This window comes from Dendrobates tinctorius, unplaced genomic scaffold (genome assembly GCF_039654945.1).
Source record: "Dendrobates tinctorius isolate UK_male_01 unplaced genomic scaffold, ASM3965494v1 ptg000200l, whole genome shotgun sequence".
NCBI lineage: Eukaryota > Metazoa > Chordata > Amphibia > Anura > Dendrobatidae > Dendrobates > Dendrobates tinctorius.
Window position 1 is genome coordinate 1,877,536 of NW_027361867.1, and position 6,715 is coordinate 1,884,250.

Below are 6,715 nucleotides of genomic sequence, written 5' to 3' on the forward strand. Positions count from 1 at the left end.
GTGAAGCGTCTGATAGCACAGATGTATGGTGGACCGGTTGATCTGGAACCTTCTACCCTTTTACTGGGAACCAGGACTTCCCGGCTTCCAGAAAGCTTTCAGAAGCTAGTAAACTACTTATGTATGGCCACTAAAATCCACATTGCGGCAAAGTGGAAGTCGCCCTCACTGTCGATATCTATGGTGAAAGAGAAGATGAACGATATTATGTTATTCTCATTTGTGGCCCCAGCGTTTCTTGTAGAATAAATCCCTTTCTCACACAGTCCTGTAGTAATGACTTTGTTCTCACGTTTTGTAGGAGGGTTCGTCTGACTCCATCTTATGTTATTAGTATAAGTGTGAGAGATGAGAGACCGACGACCGCAGTTTTACCGTGTGTGTCCGGTGTCAATTCTACAGTGTGAGAGATGCGGGGTCTGTGACCGAAGCTGGGGGTATACGGGTGTATACAGCATACGCAGAGGGGTCTGTGACCGAAGCTGGGGGTATACGGGTGTATACAGCATACACAGGGATCTGCGACCAAAGCTGGGGGTATACGGGTGTATACAGAGTACACAGGGATCTGCGACCAAAGCTGGGAGTATACGAGTGTATACAGCATACATAGGGGTCTGCGACCAAAGCTGGGGGTATACAGGTGTATACAGAGTACACAGGGATCTGCGACCGAAGCTGGGGGTATACGGGTGTATACAGCATACACAGAGGGGTCTGTGACCGAAGCTGGGGGTATACTGGTGTATACAGCATACATAGGGGTCTGCGACCAATGCTGGGGGTATACGGGTGTATACAGAGTACACAGGGGACTGCGACCAAACCTGGGGGTATACGGGTGTATACAGTGTACTGGCCTACTACCGCTTCATTGATGATATTTTAATCATCTGGACGGAGTCTGAGCAACAGCTAAAGACGTTCCACGAACAGTTTCCATCCAAAACACATAAAGAACTCTATTATCTATAGCCAAGCCATCAGATACAATCGTATATGTTCCAACCCCATGGATAGAGACAAACACCTTGGTCGCCTCAAAAAGACCTTTTTGAATCAGGGTTACCATCCAAGAACAATTGAAAACCAAATTACAAGAGCCACCAGAATGTCAAGGAATCACTTGCTACATTACAAAGCTAAAGAAGAAAATAACCGAGTGCCTCTAGTGGTCACCTACAACCCAAATCTGGAGGTGCTAAGGGGAGCTGCACGGAAATTGCAACCTTTACTACAAAAAGATGCCCGATTAAAATCCATTGTTCCAGACCCCCCACTGCTGTGTTTTAGGCAGCCCCCAAATTTAAGAAGCATCATTGTCAGAAGCTCCCTGTCCTCTCCAACAGCTGCAGGAACCTTTCCTTGCAACCAGAAAAAATGTAAAACCTGTCCATTTATAATGACCACGGACAAGATAAAGATCCCCAACTCACATCAGGACTACAAGATCCCAGGTACTCTCAGCTGCATCACATCTAATGGGGTGTACTTAATTATTTGTCCTAAATGTCCAACTGGGGGTCTGTATGTGGGGAAGACAGAGCAAAAGCTTAGAACAAGGATGAATGCTCATCGTCACACAATAAGAGAAAAAAGAATGGATCTACCTGTGGCAAAACATTTCTGTATCCCTGATCACAGCAGCGTGGATATGAAATTACTGGTATTGAGAGGTAACTTCAATTCTCAGAGAGAGAAACGAGTTTGGGAGTACAAATTTATGACGACCTTTGACACTCTCAGTGCTGGAATGAATGTGTCGCATGGATTTATGTCTTTTTACATCAATTAAGGAATTTCCTTTTAAAACCTTGTGGGGGCATCACAACACAGAACTAGACCCCAATCAGAGGACCATAAAACATCCGGACTCCTTATCTATGAACTGGTCCAATGTTTATATTTATGTTTCTCCCTCTCCCATATTGATAGTTCTGCTTCACGTCACTTGTCTTATCTATTGCATTTTTTCTAGGCCGTACTGTGCATAAATATGTGACTTCAGATTTTGTATTAGTCTAGCCTGATGAAGAGACCTGAGTAGTCTCGAAAGCTTGCAACGTGTTACCATCATTTCAGTTAGCCATTAAAAGGTATCAACCACTGAGGACTCTCAATCCTGAATATTTTTCTACAATGTACACAGGGATCTGTTACCAAAGCTGGGGATATACGGGTGTATACAGCATACACAGGGGGGTCTGTGACCAAAGCTGGGGGTATACAGGTGTATACAGTGTACACAGGGGTCTGCGACCAAACCTGGGGGTATACGGGTGTATACAGCATACACAGGGGTCTGCGACCAAAGCTGGGGATATACGGGTGTATACAGTGAACACGGGGCTGTGACCAAATCTAGGGGTATACGGTGTATACAGCGTACACAGAGGGGTCTGTGACCGAAGCTGGGGGTATATGGGTGTGTACAGCGTACACAGAGTGTTCTGCGACCGAAGCTGGGGGTATACGGGTGTATACAGCATGCACACAGGTTCTGAGACTGAAGCTGGTGGTATACAGGTGTATGCAGTGTGAGAGACGCGGGGTCTGTGACTGAAGCTGGGGGTATACAGGTGAATACAGTATACACAGGGGTCTGCGACTGAAGCTGGGGGTATATGGGTGTATACAGTGTACACAGGGGTCTGCGACCAAAACTGGGGATAAACAGGTGTATACAGTGAACACGGGTCTGTGACCGAAGCTGGGGGTATACGGGTGTACACAGCATACACGGAGGGGTCTGTGACCGAAGCTGGGGGTATACGGGTGTACACAGTGTACACAGAATGGTCTACGACCGAAGCTGGGGGTATACGGGTGTATACAGCATACACAGGGGTCTGCGACCAAAGCTGGGGGTATACGGGTGTATACAGAGCACACAGGGATCTGAGATTGAAGCTGGGGTATACAGGTGTATATAGAGTGAGAGACGCGGGGTCTGTGACTGAAGCTAGGTGTATACAGTATACACAGGGGTCTGCGACTGAAGCTGGGGGTATATGGGTGTATACAGTGTGCACAGGGGTCTGCGACCGAAGCTGGGGGTATACGGGTGTATAAAGAGCACACTGAGGGGTCTGCGACTGAAGCTGGGGGTATACGGGTGTATACAGCGTACACAGGGGTCTGCGCCCGAAGATGGGGGTAAACGGGTATATACAGCGTACACTGTGGGGTCTGAGACCGAAGCTGGGGGTATACAGCGTACACAGAGGGGTCTGTGACTGAAGATGGGGGTATACAGAGTACACAGAGGGGTCCACACAAACACGGCTTCGCTCCGTACACCTCATACACACACAGCTCCACTCCCTACACCTCGTACACACATGGCTCCGCTCCGTACACCTCATACACACACGGCTCCACTCTGTACAGCTCGTACACACACGGCTCCGCTCCGTACACCTCGTACACACACGGCTCCGCTCCGTACACCTCGTACACACGGCTCCACTCCGTACACCTCGTACACACACGGCTCCGCTCCGTACACCTCGTACACACACGGCTCCGCTCCGTACACCTCGTACACACACGGCTCCGCTCCATACACCTCGTACACACAGGGCTCCCCTCCGTACACCTCGTACACACACGGCTCCGCTCCGTACACCTCGTACACACACGGCTCCGCTCCGTACACCTCGTACACACACGGCTCTGGTCCGTACACCTCGTACACACGGCTCAGCTCCGTACACCTCGTACACACACGGCTCCTCTCCGTACACCTCGTACACACACGGCTCCACTCCGTACACCTCATACACACACGGCTCCACTCCGTACACCTCATACACACACGGCTCCACTCCGTACACCTCATACACACGGCTCCGCTCCGTACACCTCGTACACACACGGCTCCGCTCCGTACACCTCGTACACACACGGCTCCGCTCCGTACACCTCGTACACACACAACCCTGCTCCGTACACATCGTACATGGGTCGCCCTCCAAGGGCTGTGGGGTTACTCGGTACCGGGCCGGTGTCAAGGCGGGAATGTGTCACAGCAGCGGTGACCCGGTCCGTGGCCCTGGGCGCCCAATGTCAATGGCGGTGGTGTAGTTAATGGGAGAATAGTTTGTGACGCCGCCCATGGTGTTTGGCAAGTATGGTGTTAGGCCAACGCTGCATACAGATCCGCTGGGACTGATGGTGTGGTGCAACAGAGATGGTATAGCTCCCCACAGGTGGAGCTGTAGTCCCAGGGCAGTGTAGGTGCAATGGATGAGGAGAGGCGCAGGATGGGGTAGATGTTGTTACCCAGGTGTAGCGGTGCTGGAATAACTGGAGGACACAGGGTGTGCGATTCCAAGGCTTTACTCACTGTTTGCAGTTCACACACACGCCTGCCTCTGTACTGTGTTCTCCGGGTCAGGGCTCCAGCCAACCTCCAGGCCAGATAGGATTCTCCCTTCCACACTCCACCAATATGTACCTTCACTGAACGACTCCTCCAATGCGCCTTTAGGTGCGAAGCACTTCAGTACCTAGTTATCCTGGAATGCCTCTCACTAGGTGTTCCTAGTCTTTACTTGTATGACAGACAGCTGTAGCCTGCTTTGGGGACTCCTCACTGCGTCCCGGCTCTCTATTCAGTTGCTGTTGTGTCCCAAGTCTATGAGGGGAGCAAGGCGTTAGCGGCTCACTACTCCTCCGGTGTCTGTTGCCAGACATAAAGATCCAATCAACCTCGAGGACCGGGCCCCGGCCTTTACGCTCTTTGGACTGGAAGGGTTCTCTCTCTTTCTCAACCTGCTTCCCACCGTCCTTCTATTCTCCTTTGTTCCGATCTGTTCTATCTCTCTTATGGAAGGTTAGGTTATCAAACCCTGTCTTACGAGGAAAGGTTGCAGGATTTGGGAATGTTTAGTTTGCAAAAGAGAAGACTGAGAGGAGACTTAATAGCTGTCTACAAATATCTAAAGGGCTGTCACATTGTAGAAGGATCAACTTTATTCTCATTTGCACAAGGAAAGACTAGAAGCAATGGGATGAAACTGAATGGGAGGAGACACAGATTAGATATTAGAAAAAACTTTTTGACAGTTAGAGTGATCAATGAGTGGAACAGGCTGCCACGAGAAGTGGTGAGTTCTCCTTCAATGGAAGTCTTCAAACAGAGGCTGGACAGACATCTGACTGGGATGATTTAGCGAATCCTGCTTTGAGCAGGGGGTTGGACCAGATGGCCCAGGAGGTCCCTTCCAACTCTACGATTCTATGATTCTATGATTCTATGATCAATCTTATCAGTCTCTTTCTCTGGTCTTTCTCATGCCAGCAGCCCAGATCACTGGGACCTGCTGCAGCACGTCCCTCAGACACCCATCTTCTCTCTTCTCTCTCCGCTAACCAACTAACTGTCTCTCTGTCTGTTAACTTTCACTCTTCCCCTTCTTTTATAGCTAACTCCACCCGCCTCCCCAGCACCTCTCGTGTTACGAAGCCAGGGACCACAAAAGGCAACCTATGAACTTTCCAGCATAAAGCATGGATGGGTCCCTGCTGAACTATCCTGTGTGTGGGGTGCAGGTGTGGAGTGTGGTCAGGAGTTCCCACCATACGTGGATGGTGGGGCACTACACCTTAGGAGGTGCAGTACCTCTGTGGCGACTGAAGCCTCAGGGGCGCCACATACACACACGGCTCCACGCCGTACACCTCGTACACACGGCTCCGCTCCGTACACCTCGTACACACAGGGCTCCGCTCCGTACACCTCGTACACACATGGCTCCGCTCCGTACACCTCGTACACACACGGCTCCGCTCCGTACACACGGCTCCGCTCCATACACCTCGTACACACATGGCTCCGCTCCGTACACCTCGTACACACGGCTCCGCTCCGTACACCTCGTACACACATGGCTCCGCTCCGTACACCTCGTACACACGAGGCTCCACTCCGTACACCTCGTACACACACGGCTCCGCTCCGTACACCTCGTACACACACGGCTCCGCTCCGTACACCTCGTACACACACGGCTCTGCTCCGTACACCTCGTACACACACGGCTCCGCTCCGTACACCTCGTACACACGGCTCCGCTCCGTACACACACGGCTCCGCTCCGTACACCTCGTACACGCACGGCTCCGCTCCGTACACCTCGTACACACACATCTCCGCTCCGTACACCTTGTACACACACAGCTCCGCTACATCCACCCTGTAAACCCCTCCTGACCCCACACAGAAACTTCCCCTCATCCAGCACCATGACAACCAGCACAGCAGAGTCCTGCCCACACTGAGGCCCCTGATCATGTGACCCCTGACTCCTCCCCTCCTGTGACCTCATCACAGGTCCTGTGCTCACAGAGCAGCTGTAGAAATCTCCGGCCTCGGGGGTCTCACCAGACTTCGCTCTTTTCTTGCAGGGGCCGCAGTGGATTTGATCCTCGATCCATAGAGCTGAATAGAGGAGCGATGTTCCTTCACTCTGTTGGGAATTGATGGTGACGTTGATGAGTCTATGAGGAACGTGTTCAGCTGCCGACTCCGAGGAGGAAACTGCTTGTTGTCTGTGGCCTAAATATATAGGTTTTATTAGTAGATGTCAGGGAAGAAAACTAAACCCTGTAAGATAATAAATCTCCTCATATGTTTCCCTTATTATCTCCAGTAATTGTATTATTACACAGGATTCTTATGATGTTACATCGGATCATCTTCTTCTCATTC